This window comes from Stegostoma tigrinum, chromosome 33 (genome assembly GCF_030684315.1).
Source record: "Stegostoma tigrinum isolate sSteTig4 chromosome 33, sSteTig4.hap1, whole genome shotgun sequence".
Lineage (NCBI taxonomy): Eukaryota > Metazoa > Chordata > Chondrichthyes > Orectolobiformes > Stegostomatidae > Stegostoma > Stegostoma tigrinum.
Genome location: NC_081386.1, coordinates 8,886,860 through 8,911,653, shown reverse-complemented (window position 1 = coordinate 8,911,653; position 24,794 = coordinate 8,886,860). Strand labels below are relative to the sequence as shown.

General features: G+C 41.9%; 1 protein-coding gene across 17 annotated transcripts in view; it reads right to left on the bottom strand.

The window, feature by feature from the left end:
- Positions 1 to 24,794, bottom strand: part of sema4ba (sema domain, immunoglobulin domain (Ig), transmembrane domain (TM) and short cytoplasmic domain, (semaphorin) 4Ba) — a 386,815-nt gene that overhangs the window by 131,764 nt on the left and 230,257 nt on the right. Inside the window, exon 4 of one of the 17 annotated variants that reach the window (XM_048562775.2) lies at positions 10,258 to 10,362. The exons of 13 other annotated variants lie outside the window; for them this stretch is intronic. The gene's annotated coding sequence lies outside the window, so the exon portion shown is untranslated. Of the gene's footprint in view, positions 1 to 6,992; positions 7,113 to 7,665; positions 7,830 to 8,072; positions 8,122 to 10,257; positions 10,363 to 24,794 lie in introns of those variants that run through there. 3 more of the 17 variants (XM_048562789.2, XM_048562788.2, XM_048562787.2) reach the window with 3 other exon arrangements.

Below are 24,794 nucleotides of genomic sequence, written 5' to 3'. Positions count from 1 at the left end.
GGAAGGATGTGTTGATTGGGTTAGATTGTGTTGTTAGAAAGGACACTTGTTTTGGCATAGATAGCTGTGTCCAATGGCTTAGTTCTGGGCCATGTATTCTTTTTAATGTGGGCTAATACATTTTTCTCAAACTCTTGCAGAATTACCATGACAGGATGTATTACAAGTACAAGTGACACATTTCTGGCATATTTGCCATCCTAAAGAATCTGTACCTGCTGCGAAAGTTAGTGTGGCAATATTTGTTCACTTGGCTCATTAGAGTGAGGCATTGTGATTTCATATTACATGGTTATTTGCCAGCACTGGTGTCAACAACAGCTTCACTGGCAGCTGTTTTGACACTTTTACCATTTAAACAATTAGCATCCTCCCCTTCCCTGTAATATCCATCTGTTTTGTTAATGTGCTACATCACCGCAAAGCCTTCACTTTGAATGTGACGCCAGGCTTCAGGGAAAATGTAAATGGATGATTGGAGCACAATTCGCCGTAATCCCAGTCTTTGTTAATAGATATAACGGCATCGTCATCACTTTTCTGACAGTAGGACCAGGGCCTTCAGTGACGTGTTTAGTCACATGTCTATGTAGCTCCTTTATTCCCATTAGCAAAGAGAATGGCATGGCTTTTCACAATTTCTCCACAGCACCGTGTTCGTTCTGGAAGCACAAAGGTGTCCCCTCAGTTTTTCTGCACCATTGCTGTATCGCAGAGAAAGCAGTAATTGATTTAGAGCGCAGCAAGATCCCACAAACAGCAATGAGGTGACCCATCAAGAGTTGGCGGTGGGTTTCTCTGTCCGTCCTGGAATGTTTGCTGGTGTGGTGGTAGGCATAGCCAATGCTAGGTTCTTACCAGCTCAGGATGCCTTCTTTCAGGTGGTGCCGGACAAAGTCCAGCTTCTATCTGCCAACCTTCATCTCGTCACTCAAAGCACGGTGAATCTTAGGAATCCTTTACTCCCTAGAGCGGTGGATGAAGGACAAAGAACGGTGCAGCACATGAACAGGCCCTTCGGCCCTCCAAGCCTGCACCAACTCATTTAAATAGATGTTAAGAGATTTTTGACCATTAAGGAACCAAGGGGAGTTTCTGTATTGTGGCAACAGGATGGGGAGGCAAGATGGTAACTTATTTGTCAAGGTGTTTGAAATAACTCCACAGAGGGTTGTATTCCATCACCAATGTATTTACATGTGGAAAGCCTTTGACACTGGTCCAGCTCCCTCCGAGCCAGTTCTCAGAGTGAACGGGAAGCTCTGACAATCCAGGTTTTACCTGTCAGCCAGGGCTCCCTGATTGGACCAGACAAACATTTTCCAATCAGGGAAGGCATCTTCAATGAGACCCTTCTGCCTGACCTCATTTTAATCGCTACAGTGTTGTTTGAAAACTCCTACTTCGATGTCTTATGGTTCCTGAACCTCCTCTCCTCACCTCAACCAGATCGTAGGAGGCAGGGAGGAAGTCATCAATGGAAGGGAGTGTTCTTGAGTAAATGGTGGAGATGCAGCCAATCACCTTCAGGAGAGGGAAACAGAAGCCCAGAATGGCAGAAGCTGAAGATTTCCCTGTCTAGACACCAAAATGGCACAAGGATCTGCAGGTCAGCTTGTAAAAGCTCATACCCCCACTGATCTGGCACTCTACAGATCGACTCCCCTGTCCAGGCCTACATTTATTAAGGCCCTCAACAAGATGGTGGGATGGGAGTGGGTAATTATTTGCCTTTCTCCCACTCGCCACTTCTCGGTAGAATATTAAGGGAGTCAGAATCCTTCTAGTAGATTCTTCCGCCTCTGCTCTGTCAAAGTGATACTTCTAGCCCAGGTAGCAAAATTGAAAACCCAGCCCATCATCTACCCAAGAGGCAATAGTCATTACCACTTTAATCAAAGTTTCTTTAAATTTCTTTAATCAAAGAAACTGAAATTTACAGCATGGAAGAAGGCCTTTCAGCCCACAGTGTCTGCACCAGTCAATAAGGAGCCATCCAGCCTAATTCCAATCTCTGGTTCTTGAGCTATAGTCTTCAAGTCATGTCCCCTCAAGAGCGCATTGTACAACCTTTTAAATGTGATGAAGATTTCTGCCTCTCTCACCTGTTAAGCAGTGAGTTCCAAACCCCCATCACCACCTTGATGAAAACACTTCCTCTCAAATCCCTTCTTAACTTCCTTACCCTTTTTCTAAATCTATGCTTCAAACATGGGGAATGGGGCCTTCCTAGCCTCTCTACCCATACCCCACAAAACATGATTCACTTCAATTTTGTCTCCCCTCAGCCTCCTCAATTCCAATGGAAACAAACAAAGGAAACTATCCAATCTTTCCTCATTTCCCATTTTAGTTGACATCCTTGGAAATCTCCTCTCAACCCTCTCCAGGTGCAATCATCTCTTTCCTATACACAAAAACTACAAAGGAAGAGCTGAATTTGATCATACTGCACAAACTGAGCTTTAAAAGGGGCCCCCAATTTACAAATGTCCAACTTATCAATTCTTGTACTAACAAACATAACCCCGGACAGGGGTGTATTATATTAATTTCAAAGATCCGACATACAAGTTATTCTTGGACTTTGAATGGCTATTTGATGTTGTCCTGCACTGTGTTCTGACTTGCCTACTGACTCACTGGTGAACAGGCTCCAAAACATGAAGACTGTCTACACAATGTGATAATCGGACTGCTAGAAGACAAAGTTCATGGACCTTGGGATGTATCGTTAATTTCTGTTTGATTTTGCTTTTTAAAAAATAATCCTCCAATTTCTGTTTTCTATCCATATTGATATTGCAGCCAAAATCTGTCCAACTCACTCCAATTCTTTTGAAGAAAACAAATGTTTTTTTAACTCTCATTGCTTTCGCTAAATTGTTCAATTTCATTTTCACAGCTGTTCCTTATTGCTCCAGTATCTGTGTCTCCAGGCTTAGGCCACCTGGGATATCTATGATAACTGTTTGTCTCATAGTAAGTGTCACGGTTGATCATTTCTCTTCCTACAGACTTCACTTTCTCAGTGTCTGTTCCACAAATGTGTGAATGGTGCCAAGGGAGAATGAGTCTTAGAGGTTTGAGTGTAAAGGAATGGTTTAGCCTGGATTCCTAGCAAGGCAAACAAGTTCTTAAGTAACAGAGCTCAACTGGTGTTGCAGCAAAATGGGTAAATCGAGTTGAGGTGTAGATTGCAGTATCATGGGTATAATAAGAGACTTGAAAGGAGATGTTCCATCCACCCTAAATCAGGCACTTTGGTGGGCATATAATATAAAGAGTAGAATCAGACACTTTTGGAGATGTAGTATAAGAGGATAAGTTTGACTATGTGATACGTTAATGTGATAATCACAGCAAAGTCTTGTGACAAGATTAGGAACAATGAGATGCTTCTTAAATAAAGTTAATGTTCGTTTTCTTTACCTCAGCAGACTCTGTCCATATTCTTTTGCAGCACAATGAGATGAGGAACATTGTACAGGGCAAGCAGCAGCTAACTGAATGATGGAGTAGATTTTAGGAGCTAAATGGCATACTCCTGCTGCTATGTTCTTATGAATTCTAAATTATGGCGTAAGAAATGAGTGCAAATAATTCCTAGGGAAAGGAGCAAAAGAGTCTCTAATTACCCTCAAATTAAGAAAGTAATATTAAAACTCTAATGCATGTTGCCATTGGTAAACCATCAGGACTAGATGACCTACACTTCAGAGTACAATGGAGGGAAGGGAAGAAATAAGAATGCACTGGGGCAATGGGAATTATATCAAAGGGCTGATGAGTTGTAAACATCACACTCCCTATTCAAAACAGGGGAAATGGTTATGAAAAGTGGTTTTATGTTTACAATGTCTGGAATGTAAATATACCAAAGAAATTAGGAACTGAGCTAGGATTAATAAAACATTTGGTCAAAGAGATGGCGTTTGAGATAAAGGAAAGGTTACAAGATTACAGGATGAGGCAACATTCCAGAATGATGGACTGAATGATTGAAGGCTTTGCCGCAAATTGAACAAGGGAAAAGAAAAGTCAAGAAAAATACCACATAAATGGCTGTAAGTAGTGGAGAAAAGCAACAAGTGCTTCTTCCAAGCACTGATGAGCTATAGATTAATCAATATTTAGGTGAAGGTACGCCATTATGTTATTTAAATCATTGCAAGAACCTCATATGGGGTAGATGAACTTTTATCAATTGGGGTGGATTCATGTTAATGAGAAGTACTATTTTTCTCAATCTGTGCAGTACTCTGAAAAGCCTACAGCTGAATTACACTGCACATTCTGGACTTGACATCAATGGAAGACATAATTGCATTGCAGTACGGCAAAGCTTGACTAGATTGGTCCCTGGGATCACAGAGTTTTTTTAAAAATTCCTTCACAGGACAAGGGTATCACTGGCTAAGCCAGCATTTATTGTCCATCCCTAACTGACCAGAGGGGAGTTAAGAGTGAACCATATTGTTGAGAGTCTGGAGTCACATGGAGGCTGGAGCAGGTAAGGATGGCAGTTTCCTTCCCTAAAGGATGTGAATCAGATGGGCTTTTGCTGATAATCAACCACGGATCCATGGTCATCATCAGATTCTTAATTCCAGACTTATATTCAACGTTATTTATTTCATTCCACCATCTGTCATCATGGGATTCAAACCCAGGCATTTCTGGGAATCACACCGCTGGAAGGATATAGTGCTTTTGGAGGGAGTGTACCTTAGATTAGGTACCAGAATGATACCTGGTGTTCCCTGGAATTTACACAGTAAAGGATGATTTTAGGTCCTTTTTAAATCTTTCCCCTCTCACCTTAAACCTATGCCCTCCTGTTACGGATTCCCCTACCCTGGGGAAACGACGTTGACTATTCACCCTATCTATGCCCCTCATGACTTTATAAACTCCGATAAAGTACCCCCTCAGCCTCTCATGCTCCAGAGAAAATAGCCCCAGCCTATTTAGCCTCACCCTTTAGCTCAAACCCTCCAAGCCTGGCAACATCCTTGTAAATCTTTTCTGAACCCTTTCAAGTTTCACAACATCCTTCCTACAGCAGGGAGACCAGAATTGCACACAGTGTTGCAAAAGTGGCCTAATCAATACAATCATCAATCATTGAACATTTCAATGTCTTTTACCCAGCTCCTTACTTACGACCCTGCACACTGCTGGTAATCAGAAATCTATCAGCCACTACCATAAATGTTCTTAAAGACTAAGCTTCTACATCCATTTGTTGTAAGGTTCCAAAGGTTCACAAGAATTTAATAAAAAACTTTCTCTTCATTTCAGATTAAAGTGGCTTCCCCCTTATTTTGAATTACGTTTCCTGGCTTTTGATTCCCCAACCAGAGAAAACATCTACCCTGCCTATCCCTTTAAGTATTTTACAAGATCACTTCAAATTATAAGTCTAGAGTCATGAAGCTGTACAGCATGGAAACAGATCCGTCAGTTCAACTTGTTCGTGCTGACCAGATATCCTAAATTAACCTAGTGCCATTTGCCAGCATTTGGCCCATATCCTTTCATATTCATATACCCATCCAGATGCCTTTTAAATGTTGTAATTGTACCAGCCTCCACCACTTCCTCTGGCAGCTCAATCCATACACGCATCACATTCTGTGTGATAATTGGGACCATTTTAAATTTTTCCCCTCTCACCTTCAACCTATGCCCTCTTGTTCTGGATCCCCCTACCCTGGGTATTTACCATATCTATGATCTTATAAACCTCTACATGGTCTCCCATCAGCCTCCGACACTCCAGGGAAAATAGCCACCGTCTATTCAGCCTCTCCCTATAGCTCAAACCCTCCAAGCCTGGCAACATCCTAGTAAATCTTTTCTGCACCTTTTCAAATTCTTTGAAATTCTAGGGAATACAGGCTCAGTTCACCCAATCTCTCTTCACAGGTCAGTCCTGCCATCCCAGCTACACGTCTGGGTAACTTTTCCTGCATTCTCTTTGTGGGCAACATTATCTTTCCTCGGATAAGGAGACCAAAACTGCACACAGTAATCCAGGTGCCTACAACGATCGAGCATAGTGCTGGTGTTCCGGATGACAATGCTACCTCAGGTACAATGGGCCAAACTGCCTTCTGTATGGAAATACCTGTCATTAACGGCTATTAAATTATGGAAAGTGGCCGAACGAAAGTAGTTATTCCTTTAAAACAAAACACACGCGCGATTAACAATCCATTTCACTTTTCCCGCAAAAGAAATACTATGCAGTTTCACAAATTCCACAACAGTATTAATTATTGAAATGATGTAGCTGACCACCTCGCACCCCCCCCCCCCCCCCCCCCCCAGTGGAACGTTCCCTTTCCTCAGGCTGCAGAAAATTAAGAGTGACAAACCTTGACATTCACTCCCCATCCCCCCACAAACTCGCGGGCTTCGAAATTAAAGATCCTGCCTGTGTGGCCGGACTCCACCACCTTCTGAAACACATCTTTAAGTTACCAGCCGAAAACATAAATCTTCAAAACAAACATGCAGCCCAGACCCCTGCACTCTGAACTGAACACTCTACAGTAGCGAAAGCTCCAAACCAACTAAACTGAGAAATCAACCTACTCTGTCACCAACAGCATTGATATGGCTGGATTCAAAATCCAAAGAAAAGTTTTTAATTTAGCACTTCGATGTTCCAAAACGCATTTTCAATAACTGGATAGTAAAGCTCAAAATTCTGCAAGGAACCAGCTTATTTGTTTGCAATTCTTTTAACTCAGAATCCACAATCGAATGACAAATGATCGCAGCCTTTTATCACAGATTTGAGGATTTATAAAGTCTATCCACAGTGACACTGTATGCAGGAAAGATGTGAATGCAGTATCCGGTCTTTGACAATTAACCTCCAGCACCATCTGGGAGACCAGCCTGGTATAAATATATATAGTGTAAACATGAGCGCTCCCACTGCACATGAATCCCAGCACATACCACGAGAGTTAACTTACAATTTAGCTAAAATATCCACACGGAGATACTCTGCCTGAAATTGTTCACTAAGCCGCAACAGTCCTGACGTTCACAGCTCCCCGCATGCCGTACCATGTGGTCTAAAGCTGCTTCACATAAACGTGTAGTCTATAAACTGATAAGGAATCAGATGGGCAGAGAGTCAAATTCTGCCTTCAGTGTTTTTACTACCGACTGACTTGGCCAATCCACATTCTGAATGCAACAAGAGAAGTCTGCGTCGACAGACGGGGTAAAAAAACATTAAAACAAAGTACTGTCCTTCCTCAGTAAATGATCCGGAGCGATTATTATTTGCAAACATTCAAAATTGTTTTTGCACCAAAGGTTAAAAACAGAGAACACCGCCGTGTTGAATACAGTTTCTGCACTGGAGGATTTTTAAAAAATATAATGCTTCACTTGGAGACAACTTATAAACAGCACACTTGAGACAAGATGCTGAGGAAATCTACGGATCTTCTTGTAAACTAAAGATCACTTCTGAACAGGCTCTCTCCTGATTTTTCAGAAGCAAGTAATTTTCTCATCCAGTTGAGAAACTAATGTTTCTAACAGGAGAGACGTATCACACTTCAAACTTATGCGAAACACAGTGGAAAACTGATAGCAAAAGCCACATATAAAATTAAGTTCTGACTACATACTTACTTATTTATGAATCTCTTTGTTTCCTTGGCAAGACTGAGATAAATATGTTGGGCGGGGAGTCGAGAATCGCAAATTGATGCAATTTATCTGTTGCTTTTAGAATAAATCCCCTAAAGGATTGAATCAATAGACATAAAAACCCTCCATAAAACGGCAGTGCTTTACAGGCTGGAACTGATGGAATGTTTACCAAAGACACAGCGTATGGAAGAGGTATTTGTTTAATCTTTGTAATCTCAGCCAAAGAACACGCCCAAGCAAAACGAACGCTTTTAACTTTAATTGGCATGACAAACTCAGAAAAAAACACTAGCAGTTCACTTTGCAGGCTCCTAGCGCACACGCACACACACAGCTCACAATTCTACTTCAAAGTCTCGGTAGTTGACAGAAAATATTTCACCTACCAATTTCTGTTGCAACAATTTTCTCCCGTTTCCTCCTGGCAATACTGCCATCAGCTCTCAAGAGCCGTGCTCATTTTCCTCTGAGATAATTTTCTCAGACAGTATAGCCAGTTGAAGGAGTTCATCATGTGGGATTGTTCAGCAGGGGGAAATTAAGGGGAAGTTTAATTTGGGATGTTTGAAATTAAGAGTCTTTTTGATTTGAATAAATGGGGCGACACTATCCAATGAGACATTAAACTGAGATCCCATTTGTTCTCTTTGGAAAACTTAAAGAACATAGAACATAGAACAGTACAGCACAGAACAGGCCCTTCAGCCCACGATGTAGGGGAATTTGTTCCTTTTTTCCCCATAATTCACTCACAGGACATAGCCAGAAGGATGACTCGGATTTAAGAAGTAGAACAGAAAGTTGCTGGAAAAACTCAGCAGGCCTGGCAGCATCTGTGAAGACAAAATCAAAGTTAATGTTTCATGTCCGGTGACCCTTCCTGGATTTAACGTGATGGAGGAAAGACCCAGAGTGGGAGGTGAATGTTATTTTATTCAGAGAGTTGTCGTGGCAAGGATCTTGCTGCCAGAGATATGATGAAATCAGGTTCAACAATTAGTTCTGATAAAGGGTCTAGGCCAGAAGCGTCAGCTTTTGTGCTCCTGAGATGCTGCTCGACCTGCTGTGTTCATCCAACTCTACACTTTGTTATCTCATTTTTCTCTGAATAGTGATTGGTTCATGCTGTTGGAAACACCAAGTTGGGAGTCTCCCGTCTGCACTCCCCCGAACCTCACATACAAGCGGTCAGTGAAAAGAGATCTTCGTTAGATTTCCCTGTTCAATTTTCTTCTCAGTTGTGCTATGTCCATTCCCAAATTAGAGTCAATACAGGCACAGACACAGGCCATTCAGCCCACTGAGTACATGCCAGCTCTCTGTAAAACAATCCAGTCAATACCATTCCTAGACTCCTAAAGTCAAAAAGATAGCTTCCCTTTTTGGCTTTCTGAGCTGACTGGAAGACAAGTCTACCCACTGTCATTGACTAGAAGACAAGTCTACCCATTGCCCTTGATTGGAAGACAAGTCTACCCATTGCCATTTACAGGAAGTCAAGTCTCCCATTGGCCAAATTGCTCAATTTCTGTAAAATCACCATTAAATGCCTGCTACTTCTCATCACCCAGTGCAGGATCAGAACTTTCATTTGACCCATAGGTCATGACCCTAAACTCAAAATCTGCTCTAATAACTCAAATTTCTGCTTGTTTCTCAAGGAGTTTCCATGACTCTTGACCCTGCATGGCGACCCTGGTGAGTGATTGGGATCCCTAGGGAAGAAATTGTGCAACTACATTGGGCAAGAAGAAATTCCAGCCATGTGGATTTTTCACTCTGTTTAAAGATGTTGTAATATGAGTCCTGCAATTTTGCAAATTCATAAACTTGACAGACTAACAAAGTAAAATGGAAGCATCTTTGTAAATCTTCAGCTGTAAGTCTGGAAGTGTATTCTTGATATCTCCATTTTTAGAAGAAATAAATGCTTTTTCTCACTGCGAGTGATCAGGGTCCAAATAATATGGAGACAGATTAAATAGAAACGTTCAAATGTGGGTTTGATTACCATTTTAAAAGGAACAAAGTGTGGGATTATTGGAGTTACGAAAATAGTACTCAGTGAAATACTCATTCACAGAACCAATGTAAATGGAATGGGCTGAATGGCCTCTCGTGCTGTGGTAATTCTCTAATTTTAAACTATAAACATAAATCTAACGGTCTTTCAAATCAGAGTTCACCCTGGGATTTGAATTACCCAGTATTACTATAATTGTGGAATATAACAAGCAACACAATAACTGTCACATTGTTTACTCAGCAAGGCTCTTTCAGTTTGACCAGGAGGTTTGAAGGAACTCACACTCACAATAATTTTGAAACTGCTAAGATCTGCCTGTTGTGTTGATTCAAGTTTAATAGTAAATGTCCCATGATACTGTTCAATATTACTCGAAGAGAAAGCTTTCTTGAACAGTATTCAACCAAGATTAACAGACCAAAAACTGGTTGACCTGTCATTTATCCCAAATCTTTGGTGGGATTTGGCTGGAAGCAAACCAGTTGTTATATTTCCCAATTTAACATGCTGGCACTACATCAACTAGAAAGTTTGCTCTTTCTTACCCCTCAGCTACAGGGCATATGAAGAGCTCAGGCACCACCATCCAGTCAGTAGTCCCACAGCTCAGACGTGAAGGTCTTTCAGCAGGTTACCCATCGCCTCTATACCTTTACAGGAATAAGAGCAAAACATGACCCTAAACATAGATGCACACAATCACACAAGGAAACACACACAAAATTCACACGCAGATGCACACAAATGTACAAAAACAGATATGGTGCATTTCCTTGAGGTGACTTATACTGTGGACGCTGGTGCAAATCTAGTGGTTGCACACTGGGTTCCCAATACTGTCCCGGCCATTGCACCCCTGCTCGTTACACCCCTGTCCATTGCACTCCTGCTCGTTACACCCCTGTCCATTGCACCCCTGCGCGTTACACCCCTGTCCATTGCACTCCTGCTCGTTACACCCCTGTCCATTACACCCCTGCCCATTGCACTCCTGCTCGTTACACCCCTGTCCATTACACCCCTGCCCATTGCACCCCTGCTCATTACTCCCCTGTCCATTGCACTCCTGCTCGCTACTCCCCTGTCCATTGCACCCCTGCCCATTGCACCCCTGCTCGTTACACCCCCGCCCATTGCACCGCTGTCCATTACACCCCCGCCCATTGCACTCCCGCTCGCTACTCCCGTGTCCATTGAACCCCTGCCCATTGCACCCCTGCTCGGTTACACCCCTGTCCATTATACCCCCGCTCGTTACACACATGCCTGTCACACCCCTACCTGTCACATTCTTGCCCACTTAGAGTCATACAGTCATACAACACAGAAACAGACCCTTCAGTCCAAACAATTTATACTGACCATAATCCCAAACTAGACTAGTCCCACCTACCTGCTCCAGGTCCATGTCCGTCCAAACCTTTCCTATTCATGTACCTATCCAAATGTCTTTTAAACGCTGTAATTGTACCCACATCCACCACTTCCTCAGTAAATTCATTCCAGACGTGAACCATCCCGTGTAAAACAAAATGCCCCTCATGTCATTTTTTAAATCTCTCTCTTCTCACCTTAAAAATGTGGCCCCTAGTCTTGAAATTCCCATCCTAGGAAAAAGGCAACTATCACTAACCCTTTCTATACCCCTCATTATTTTATAAGCTTTATAAGGTCTCCTCTCAACCTCCTGTGTTCCCGTGAAAGAAGTCCCAGCCTATTCGGCCTTCCTTTACAACGCAGACTTTCCTCACCCAGCAACATCCTGGTAAATCTCTGCTGAACCCTCTCTAGCTTAATAATATCCTTCCTATAACTGGGTGACCAAAACTGGATACAGTATTTCAGAAGGGGCCACACCAATGTCCTGTACAACCTCAACATGACTTCCCATCTCCTAAAGTTGAAGGACTGAGAAATGTGGGCAAGCATGCCAAATGCCTTTTTAACCACTGTGTCTACATGTGATGCAAATTTCATCCTTATTCATTGCCCTCCTATTACAGCCCTACCCGCTACACCCCTGCTCATTACACCGTTGTGCATTACCCAAGTGTCTATTATACCAATGCCTGTTGTATTCCAGCTTGTCACATCTCCAATTGTCACATCCCAGCTCATTGCACCTTCCAGACCTACTACACCCTTACATCCACATCAATTACAGGCCTGCTAGCTTCACCCCAACCAGTGACACCTCCACTTTTTAATTTCAAAAATATACTTTATTCATGAAAAATATTTTTGTTTATATCCATATTCACAAATGTAGTTCGGTTCTGTACAGTAATGTATCACAGACGCAAACAAATGTTGCAGGTTGACTCTATTCATAAAACCAAAGACATCTCTTACACATACAAGATTATACTTACATTCCTTGAGGCACTAAGAGGGTGCAAACGCATTTACCTACAGCAGTGGTCTTTCCCCACTGCACCTTGGCAGCAGTTGCCCCAATCTTCAGTGTTTGCTACACCTCCATTCATGTGCTATCCCTATGCCCACTACAAACCTACTTTTTATAATGCCACTTGTTACACCTCTTCATCCATTTGAGTGCCCCATCCTATTGTGTGGTAATTGTCCAGAGAAACATGGGCTAATTACAGGATGACCAACCATTGCACAACCCCTTTGTCAAACTGATAATTACAGTTCAGGAACAAACTACCGCGGATGCTGGAGATATTTCAGCTGCCTTTAACAGAATTCCAACACAGATCAGAGCAGAGATTTAAAATGCAAACATTAAGATTTCAGTAAGATTAACAGCAGTGGAGGATGGGAGTAGATTGCCCTTTATTTCTGACACTTTTTAAACATCACTGTTTTAGTCCTTCCCAAAACATGCCTTGAATGCTCACAATGTACTTTTCAGTGAAATTTCCCTGTGCTTAATAAAAGAGGGCTATTCCAAGACATTCTCAACAAGCATTATTTCATCTGTAGATTTTATTGATTATAGCATCCCCTGAGGGATCTTGACAGGGTGGATATGGTGAGGGAGTTTCCTCTTATGCGAGAATCTAAAACTAGGGGCCATTGCTTAAAAGAGGTGGCCCATTTAAGATAGAGATAAAAAGAATTCTTTTTTCAGAAGACAGGCTCATGAATCTTTGGAACTCGCTTCTTTCAAAGGTGGTGGAAACAAAGTCTTTGAATTGTTTTAAGGCAGGGCTGGATGGTGTCTTGATAAGCAAGGGGAGGTTGAAACATTATCAGAGACACGCAGGAAAAAGAAACATAGAGATGTACAGCTCAGAAACAGATCCTTCACTCCAACTCATCCATGCCAACCAGGTATCCCAAAATTAACTAGTCCCATTTACTAGTGTTTGGCCCATGTCCCTCTAAACCCTTCCTATTTATATACCCAGCCAGATGCCTTTTAAACATTTGGTGATGTTATTGCACAGTTCTGGAGCAGATGGGGCCTGAACTTGGATCTCCTGGCTCAGAGATAGGGATGCTACCACTGTGCTACATAAGCCCTGATGTAGAGTCAGCAGCTTAGCTATGACCATGCTAAAAAGCGGAGCAAGCTTGAATGGCCTGCTCCTGTTCCTAATTCACATGATTGTATGAATAATCAAAATTGGGAGATTGTCCTGCTGTATACAATCTGTGAAACCGAACCTCATTCATGGAAATTTTTGAATATTGCCTATTTGCCAAATCAGAAGATGCAATTTTACTCCTGAGGAAAAAAGTTGCCCGAAATGAGAATAGATCTTATTCAGGACGTGTGAGTGGTAGGGGTGCAGGAAATACACTTGTGCACCCTGACCTCAGAAGTGCACAGCCACGGGACAGCTCTTACTCAGTCTGGCCTACATGTGATGCCAGGCCCACAAAAATGTGGTTGACTCTTAGTTGCCCTCCAAATTACCTTTAAGGTCCACTAAGCTGTAGAAACGTAGGATACAGGAGCAGGGGTAGGCCGAGTGGCTTGGTTGGTTGCCGAATTGGAGGAGGAGGGGCAGAGGAGTAAGGGAATGGTGGTGAAGAAGAAACTTATAGGTGCTTGTTCCTTTTGCCACAGGTGTAAAAGAGTAGAAATATAGAAAATAGGAGCAGCAGTAGGCCATTCAGCCCTTCAGGCCTGTTCCACCATTCAATATGATCATAGATGATCATCCAACTCACTTTCATTTGCTCCTCACTTTCTCTCCATACCCTTTGATCCCTTCAGCCCTAAGAACTATATTTAACCTCTTTTTGAAACATTCAATGCTTTGGCCTCAACCACATTCTATGGTCAAGAATTCCACAGGCTCATCACTCTCTGGGTGAAGACATTTCTCCTCATTCTAGTCCTAAATGGCCTTCCTTTTATTCTTAGACTGTGGCTGCTGGTTCTGGATTCCATGGTCATCAGGAACATCATTCCTGTGTTTACCCCAACTAGTCCTGTTAGAATTATAAAAGTTTCAGTGAGATTCTCTGCTCATTCTTCTGAACTCCAAGAATATAGTTCTAACCAATCCAGTTTCTCTTCATATGTCAGTACTGCCATCCCAGGAATCAGTCAGGTGACCTGCAATGAGGGATGAATCAGTCGATAAACTTGCCTTGCCACTGATAACCATGCTTAAACAGCCTAGCTTTTATGCAGTTGTATTGTATTCTATTTCTACATTCTACATATAAATTGGAAAGTGAAGATAAAAAATAGCCTCAAAAATTACACTCCCTCATCAATGATGACTTTGTGTCACTTGTGGGAGGTGTTTAAGTGGTTCTATCATAATTTCTATGGCAAAGTTGGCACATAGGAAATGTTTTATTAAATAATAAGATAACCAGCAGAAACTCCCTTAAGTTATTAAAATGAGAATTATTATCGCTGAACTTCGTGACACAACTATCAAAATGAGAGTTGAAAATTTTTTTTATCTGCACTGTTAATTGGCAGCAATTTCAGTATTTTACGCGTGATCGCAAGTGTGCTCACAGTGACGTACAGAGGCATGAAGTTAGAATGATGTACGCAGACAAGAAAATTTTTTTTTTCCAAAAATCATGGTTTTTTAATCACTGATGTATTTTATTAACCAGCACTACAAGGTATCAATTTTAGTATCCATGTTTGAAACATATTAACCTGAGGTTTAAGTGCTGAGTTACAAAAGTATTTTTTTCAAGTGTATTTTAAGTAGAATAAACCAAATTAAACCCTAAACAATATTATATTTGACTAAAGGATTTTCAATAGGTTTTAACTGCTAATCTTAACTATTCCAGTATTGGTAACCATACCTTCAGCTCTGGATATTCCTCCCTCCTCCTCTGCACTTCATGTCCCTCTTTGAAACGTTGATCTTCACCCAAATTTTTTTGGTCATCTGCCTTAGTATCAACCTATACGCGGCTTGGCATCAATTTTTTTCAAAATTCATTCAAGGAATGAGGGTGCTGCTGGCTAGGCTAGCATTCATTGCCCATCCCTAAAATTTAACTACATTGCTGTGGGTCTGGAGTCACATGAAGGCCAGACCAGGTAAGGATGGCAGCTTCTTTCCCTGAAGGACATTAATGAACCAGAGGAGCTTTTCCTGACAATCGAGAACGGTTTCATTGTCATTAGAACTCTTAATTCCAGATATTTATTGAATTCAAATTCCATCATCTGCTATGGTGGGATTCAAATCTGGGTCCCCAGAACATGAGCTGGGTCTCTGTGTTAACAATCCAGCATTAATACCACTAGGCTAATGCCTCCCTGTGTTGCCTCCAAATGTTGGTTTAGAACACATCAATAGAGTCATACAGGATGGAAACAGACCCTTCGGACCAACCAGGCCATGTTAACCATAATCCCAAGCTACCTGCCTGCACCTGGCCCATATACCTCCAAAGCTTTTATAATAATGTAGCTATATTAACTCAAATTGGATGGGCCTTTCTGTAAGGCTAAAACACCTCTGGTGTTGTAGGAACTCAACAAGAATACAAGTTTACAAAGGTTTCTACTCTTCTCAATTGTACATTACAAGTGCCACAACAGTCTTAACATGATAATGTACTCCTGAGAGATGTTAAATATGACAAGTTTTTGCAAAAGCCTTGAAATTTCTACAAAGCAATTTCAGCCAATGATGCTTAGTGTGATCATTACTTTGAGATTGAGCAAAACCGAGAGTTTTGAAGCTGAAGGACATCTGCCTCATGACAGCCCTTGAATTGGTTGACCTGTAGTTTGCTGGCAATCTGCAGAGCAACCAGAGACTTCCCAGAGCTAACAAACTGAAAACTTCACTTGTTCTCTTTCTCCCGCTGGGAGTGGAGAAAATGAACAAAGAAAAAAATTTAAAAGAACAAATTCTAACAACACCTAGTGCCACCACATCAACAATCAACATGAAGAGTGACCATCACTTTACAGACAGCAGTGCGTCATCATCACTGAATCAAATGGAATTGTGAGAGACAGTTTGGTTCATACTTGTATTATTGCCTTTTGGCCTTCAGTATTTCGCTGTCTTTTTTTTTATTCTGCCAACCATAATATGTGTCAAACTACTTATCTTTTGGCTGTCTTAACCACGAATCAGTGTCTGTGTATTTGGAGGTTTCAAAGGGGTTATAGTTAAAATTGCCTAGGAGTCAATTCGTATTCTTTCTTTTCTCAGCTATACGTTAAGTGTGACATTAGAAAGAGAATTCCTTTCTGTTACCTGGTGTAAATTGTTTTTGTCCTCAATCACTGTCAGTCAGGCAAATTAGTTCTTTTGGTGGTCTAATTGGCATTTTATTAATTTGATGACAGCTTGTGGAACAGATTACCACCAGCTGCTAAGGTGGTATTGCTGAACAGATTGCGCTTCCAAATGTTACTAGACAGCTTCACCACCGAGGGGGAGGTCTCTGAGATAGGGGAGATAACCTTGTTGGTGCATCTTCTGAGGGTTCAATGGCTTCTCATTCAACCTGTTCCCTGATTGTGAGATAGTTTCTCCAGCAATGTGACAAAAGGAGGGATTAGGTGAGATCAAAGTGAATGGAACAGCTTTTAGTGAGAGTGCTAGAACAGATGAGGTGGTGAGGTGTCTCCAGTGACAGAGTAGGAAGTGCAGAGTGTTGGTGGTTTTGAGTGCATGAGGTGGCTGCGAGTTGTTGAGTAGACTTGCCATATGCAATACTGAGAGATGTAGACCAGTAACCTTGACGATATGACTGTGCAATGGCAGACTTTGAATGTGAGATAGAAGAGAGAAAATGATGGCACCCCTCCTTGTGGACAGCAGAGCATCACTGGCCTTTCTCCTACATGGCTGAGGGTCTCATCTGATCTGAGGAAAGGCACTGTCCCTGGCCAAGGATAAAGGATGGACCTCCCCTTCGCCAACCTGTCCAACACCTCCTCCAGGTCCCAGTGATGCAAGATTCTCTTCCTGGCCACGTCCTTAGTGAGAATGGCTGAGCAGCAAAGTGTGATGGGCATTTCCTGGCCTGCAGCATTTGTATGCTGTGATGCTCAAGTTTAAATACAGTGGCTGTGGCATGAACATCACCAAGTGCCAGCAGTGGTAAGCAAAGCCACCTCTCTTCCTGTACAACAATATGAGACTAGACCTCAAGAGGCTGATGGTGTAATTATTGAGCTACAGAGTGGTGGGTTACAGTGAGGAAGCTTGACCACGACCATGGCAGACCACCTGAAACAGATCTCTGGAAAACGACACTTTAATGATGAAAAATGGAGAAAATTCAACCCTCAGTGTTATGATTGTGCATTAGCCTGCCCTTTTTTGACTCAGTATCATTTTAGTCCCTTTGGTAACCTGTGTATTAAATAACAGATTAACTAAGTCCTTTAAAAAAAAATTGCTGACAGGACGCTCTTACTTGTGTCTGATGAGGGCAACAGACCAACTAAATTGGAACTGCATATCGAGTATACATTCTGTAATTAAATTTACTCCAACAATTTTTGTTTTTACATTCTAACAGCTGGATGCATTTCAACCTGTCAGATCCTCACAATACACTATTTGTCATAAGCAGTCAAGTGAGAACCATCATTTCAAACTTCCAGTTTTCGAGTTGAAAGTCCTGCACGGGCTTGAGAGGATCAGTTAAAAACAAAAGGCAGTAATTATTGCCATTTTAAATTGGAAGCACTATAGGAAGCAGATACATTGTTTTGATGCTCCTGCATTAACTTAAAGCTAAGCTAAATGGTTGAGGTTATTGAAGCAGCATTGTTTGAAAACTTATTGCACTGGCAGAATTGGGACTCATTCTGGGTTAGGTGGGACCTCTACAAACAGGATCATGTACACCTGAACCAGAGGGGTACCAATATCTTGGAGGGGATATTTGCTAATTTTTTCGGGAGGGTTTAAACTAATTCAGCAGGGGGATGGGAACCTGAATTGTCGCTCCAGTGGACAGGAGGTTGAGAGTAGTGATGTCATGAATAAGGTTTCAAGGTCACAGGAGTGTACCGGCAGGCAGGAAGGTGGTTTGAAGTGTGTCTACTTCAACGCCAGGAGCATCCGGAATAAGGTGGATGAACTTGCAGCATGGGTTAGTACCTGGGACTTCGATGTTGTGGCCATTTCCGAGATATGGATAGAGCAGGGACAGGAATGGTTGTTGCAGGTTCTGGGGTTTAGATGTTTCAGTAAGATCGGGGGAGGTGTGGCACTGTTAATTAAGGACAGTATCACGGTGGCAGAAAGGATCTTTGATGAGGACTCGTCTGCTAAGGTAGTATGGGGCTGAGGTTAGAAACAGGAAAAGAGAGGTCACCCTGTTGGGAGTTTTCTATAGGCATCCAAAAAGTTCCAGAGATGCAGAAGAAAGGATTGCAAAGATGATTCCGGATAGGAGCAAAAGTAACACTAGTTGTTATGGGCAACTTTAGCTTTCCAAATATTGACTGGAAAAGCTATAGTTCAAGTACTTTCAATGGGTCAGTTTTTGTCCAATGTGTACAGGAGGGTTTCCTGACACAGTATGTAGATAGGCCAACAAGAGGCGAGGCCACATTGGATTTGGTACTGGGTAATGAACCAGGCCAGGTGTTAGATTTGGAGGCAGGTGAGCATTTTGGTGATAGTGACCACAATTCAGTTACGTTTACTTTAGTGATGGAAAGGTATGGGTATATACTGCACGGAAAGAGTTACAGCTGGGGTAAAGGCAATTATGAGGCGATTATAAGATTTAGGATGTACAGGATGGGGAAGGAAACTGCAGGGGCTGGGCACAATTGAAATGTGGAGCTTGTTCAAGGAACAGCTACTGCATGTCCTTGATAAGTATGTACCTGTCAGGCAGGGAGGAAGTGGTCGAGCGAGGGAACCATGGTTTACTATAAGAAGTTGAATCCCTTGTCAAGAGGAAGGTGGGAGCTTACGCAAAGATGAGGCATGAAGGCTCTGTTAGGGTGCTCCAGAGTTACAAGTTAGCCAGGAAGGATCTAAAGAGAGAGCTAAGAAGAGCCAAGAGGGGCCATGAGAAGTCTTTGGCTGGTAGGATCAAGGAAAATCCCAAAGCTTTCTATACGTATGTCAGGAATAAAAGAATGACGAGAGTAAGATTAGGGCCAGCCAAGAACAGTAGTGCAAAGTTGTGTGTGGAGTCCGAAGAGTTAGGAAAGGTGCCAAATGAATGTTTTTCATCAGTATTCACACAGGAAAAAGACAATGTTGTCGAGGAGAATACAGAGATACAGGCTATTTGACTAGATGGGATTGAGGTTCATAAGGAGGTTTTAGCAATTCTAGAAAGTGTGAAAATAGTTAAGCCCCTGGGCCAGATGGGATTTATCCTAGGATCCTCTGGGAAGCTAGGGAGGAGGTTGCAGAGCCTTTGGCTTTGATCTTTATGTCGTCATTGTCTACAGGAATAGTGCCAGAAGACTGGAGGATAGCAAATGTTGTCCCCTTGTTCAAGAAGGGGAGAACAGACAACCCTGTAATTACAGATCAGTGAGCCTTACTTCGGTTGTGGGTAAAGTGTTGGAGAGGATTATAAGAGATAAGATTTATAATCATCTAGAAAGGAATAATTTGATTCGGGATAGTCAACACAGTTTTGTGAAGGGTAGGTCGTGCCTCACAAACCTTATTGAGTTCTTTGAGAAGGTGATCAAACAGGTGGATGAGGGCAAAGCGGTTGATGTGGTATATATGGATTTCAGTAAAGCATTTGATAAGGTTCCCCCTGGTAGGCTATTGCAGAAAATACAGCGACAGGGGATTGAGGGTGATCTAGCGGTTTGGTTCAGAAATTGGCTAGCTGTAAGAAGACTGAGGGTGATGGTTGATGGGAAATGTTCATCCTAAAGTTCAGTTACTAGCGGTGTACCGCAAGGATCTGTTTTGGGGCCGCTGCTATTTGTCATTTTTATAAATGACCTGGATGAGGGCGCAGAACGATGGGTTAGTAAATTTGCGGATGACACTAAAGTTGGTTGAGTTGTGGATAGTGTGGAACGATGTTGCAGGTTACAGAGAGACATAGATAAGCTGCAGAGCTGGGCTGAGAGGTGGCAAATGGAGTTTATGCGGAAGATTGTGAGTGATTCACTTTGGAAGGAGTAACAGGAATACAGAGTACTGGGCTAATGGTAAGATTCTTGGTACTGTGGATGAGCAGAGAGATCTCGGTATCCATGTGCACAGATTCCTGAAAGTTGCCACCCAGATTGATAGGGTTGTTAAGAAGGCATACGGTGTGTTAGGTTTTATTGGTAGAGGGATTGAGTTTCGGAGCCATGAGGTTATGTTGCAGCTGTACAAAACTCTGGTGCAGCCGCACTTGGAGTATTGAGTACAGTTCTGGTCACCGTATTATAAGAAGGATGTGGAAGCTTTGGAAAGGGTGCAGAGGAGATTTACTAGGATGTTGCTTGGTAAGGAGGGAAGGTCTTATGAGGAAAGGCTGAGGGACTTGAGGCTGTTTTTGTTAGAGAGAAGAAGGTTAAGAGGTGACTTAATAGAAACATACAAGATGATCAGAGGATTAGATAGGGTGGACAGTGAGACCCTTTTTCCTCAGATGGTGATAGCTAGCATGTGGGGACATAGCTTTAAATTGAGGGGTGATAGATATTAGACAGATGTCAGACGTAGGTTCTTTACTCAGAGAGTAGTAAGGGCGTGGAATGCTCTATCTGCAACAGTAGTAGACTCGTCAACTTTAAGGGCATTTAAATGGTCGCTGGACAAACAAATGGATGATAATGGAATAGTGTAGGTTAGATGGGCTTCAGATTGGTTTCACAGATCGGCGCAACATCGAGGGCCAAAGGGCCTGTACTGCACTGTAATGTTCCAGGTTCTCTGCGAGTTATGGAGACTCTCAGAATCCATCCCATTCTGGATTCATCCCTAACTTAAATCATCCCCCATTCTAACCTAGCATTATTCTGTGTATTTCCTGGTTGGTCTGCAATAAGGTTTATGTGGTGAAAGAATACAATGTATTGTTATTTGTTAACTAAAGATATGAAGTAGAGCTAAATAGGTTTTTGTTTTTTTTGTGAAGGTGACTTAGAGTTATTACAGCACAGAGGCCCTTCAGCTCATCGTGACTGCACCAGTAACTAAGCACCTATCTATCCTATTGGGCTCAATGGTTAACATTGCTGCCTCACAGCATCAGGGACCCAGGTTCAATTCTATCCGCAGTGCCTGTCTGTGTGGATTTTGCACATCGTCCCCATATCCGTGTGGGTTTCCTCCAGGTGCTCTGATTTCCACCCACAGTCCAAAGATGTGCAGGCTAGGTGGATTTTCCATGGGAAATGAAGGGTTACAGGGATGGTGTTGGAATTGGGCTTGGGTGGGTTGCTCTTCAGATGGTTGGTGTGAAATTGATGGAATGAAAGGTCTGCTTCCACACTGTAGGGGTTCTGTTCTCATCCAATTTCCCAGGACTTGGCCCAGAGCCTTGTACGATATGGCTTTTCAAATACTCTTTAAAATTGTGATGGTTCATCCCTCTCCCACGCTTTCAAGTAGTGAGTTCCAGACACTCAGCCTCTGATTGAAAAAAAATTTCACACAAGAATCAGAAATGTTTTTTTCCCCCACAGTGGGTCAAAACATTTGTTCCAATAAATCATGTGAATTAGTATTCCTTTTGTAGCCGTAATTGAAATAAGATAACACATGAGGTAGGGTAACAAAGGAAGCTCAGCATTTACAACAGCATTCTTCATGACAGTCTAATGAGCTTTATAGCCAATGAAGTACTTTTGAGCTGTGTTCCTGCTATAATATAGGTGGTGGCATCCAATAAGTTATATGCAGTAAACTCCTGTAAACAGAAGTGTGCTGATTATCCAATAATCTAGATTTTGTTTTAAAAAGTACCATGTTGACTAAAGGTTGAATATTGGCTAGGACACAAGGGATGACTTCCCTGTTTCTTCTATAAAATTGTGTCATGGAATCTGTCCTTTTCACCTGAGACAGCGCAGATTAGGCTTCACTTTATGGTCTCTTCTGAATGACAGCACCTTCAACCGTGTAGCACTGCCTTAAGTATTGCACAGGAGTGTCACCCTGGATTTTTATGCCAATTTATTTGATGTATGGTCTGAAGCCTCAGGCTTTTGACTCAAAGGCAAGAATGGTAAACCCTGAACTGTAACTGACAAAAACATAAAGATCAAGTCCGTAGTACATATCAGTAATTCATTACAAAGGGACACTATATCAAACTGAAGTCTCATCAAGTCAACTTGTCAAGGCGGAAGGATTTTAAAAACGGGGAGGTTATGATGCAGCTGTATAGAAATATAGAAACATAGAAGATAGAAGCAGGAGGAGGCCATTCAGCCCTTCGAGTCATGCTCCAATATTCATCATGATCATGGCTGATCGTCCAACTCAATAGCCATTTTGTCCCCATAACTCATGATCCCATTCACCCCAAGTGCTGTATCTATCAGATTTAGGACTGAGCTGAGGAGGAGCTTCTTTAACCAAAGGGTTGTGAATCTGTGGAATTCCCTGCCAGCGAAGCAGCTGAGGCTGCTTCACTAAATGTTTTTAAGGCAAATTTGAGAGATTTTGAACAATAAAGAAAGTAAGGGTTGTGGTGATGGGCGGATAAGAGGAGATGAGTCCATGAAAAGATCGGCGATGATCTTACTAAATGGCGGAGTAGGGTCAAAGGGCCCACTCCTGCTCCTATTTCTTACGTTCTTACGTAAATGTTGCCTCATTTTGCTAAATTTTAACAATGACTAGGATTCCAAAATACTTTGTTGGTTGCAAAATGCTTTGGAATATTTTGAAATCACAGAAGATACTCTATAAATGCAAATTCTTTCTTAGCAAGCTTCCTTCCAAATCCAGTTAGCTGACTGGCAACAGTGTGCTGGAAATGGCACGAATCCTAATCGGATTCAATTAAGTTAAACCTATTATGTGTTGTAATAAATTTTATCTTACCACATCTTTTTCAATTGTTATTCAATCCTCTTCCAATTGAATTTCAACATTGCTACATTGGACACTTTTAGGCAGATTTTTTCATCCTTTTCAGGCAGATGGTAGACGTAGGCAGGAAATTAAGAATGACAAACATATTGCCCATTTTAAAATGACACCTGTTATACCAGCCAACCACATATGCTACTCAATAACACTAAGTTGCATGTATATATACATATGCTGATCTTTCTCATTTGTTTGTGAAATTTTCATCTTGCCCTGTGGAATTGATCAATTTCTTCCTGAAATTTCCAGTGTTTCTCACAGGACTAAAAATTTTTGTCATTAGCAAATAAAAAAGCAACAAAGAAACATACTGGAAGTTTATGCTGATCCACCAGTAACTTGACAAGTTGAATTTTTATAGAATTAATGTATAAGCTAAGAAAAGGCCAATCAAAGCTCTCCTGTCTAATAGTAGCTACCCGGATCAAATCATCACTTACTACATTTCACGAACATCTTTGATTATCATTGCTGGCATGATAAGGAGGGCATGCTGGCTCAGTGGTTAGTGTTGCTACCATACAGCATTAGAGACCTGGGTTCAATTCCACACTCCAGCAACTCTGTGTGTAAAATTGACATGTTCTGCGTGGGTCCCCTCTGGGTGCTCCAGTTTCCTCCCGCAGTCCAATAATGTGCAAATAAGGGTGGATTGGCCATACTAAATTGCCCATCTGAATGATGGATGAAGCTAGCTGTCTCATGCTGCTCCTTTCTAGTAAACACGAATAGTTTTCTTCATTGAAAACAACAAATGCTAGAGATCACAGCAGATCAGGCAGCATCACTGGAGAGAGAGCAAGCTAACATTTTAAGTCTAGATGATTCTTCCTCTTTCCATGGATGCTGCCTGACCCGCTGTGATCTCCAGCGTTTATTGTTTTCAGTTCAGATTCCAGCATCTGCAGTAATTTGCTCCTACTAGTTTTCTTCATTAACAGAATGCTGCCTTCAAGCTAATAGAGACATCATGCCAACCATGCAATGAGTAATGCGGTATTTAAGTTTTGGCGCAGATGTAGTACCAGACATGTATGCCATACATCCCAATGACCATATTAGACAGCTTTGACTGTTTGTAATGGCTAACATATACTGACCGTGCCTAAACAGCCTGAGCTTGCAAACCTCAGAACTCTATGTCCAAGATGTGATATGATTTAGCTATTGAATAACATGATTAAATAAACTTGAATGCACAAGTTAGAGTGGAAAACGATTTAAAACTTTGTCTGTACTGGAACCGAACATATTAACACATGGAACTGTATCCTATTTAGGTAAAAAGAGTTCAACAATGCATTGCAGCATTGGTGACTGATGATTCCTCTGGAGATTCCACATGGCAACACCCTGACCAATTACAGTCCATCTGCCTGCTCTGAGTTTGTCAGCTAACTAAGATTGGTAGTTAACTGTTCCCACTACACTCACCACTCTGCCAATCAATCAGCACACGCTTGTCGTGCTGTATAAATTAGTGTCCCCCTTCCAAGTGTGCCTTCTTCACCGTCAGCTCTGAAGAGCGCAGGATGAGAAACAATGACATCATGTCTCTTTTCAGCAAAGTTTAAGCTCTGCACAACAATTACTTAATGCATTCTTGAAGATATCTA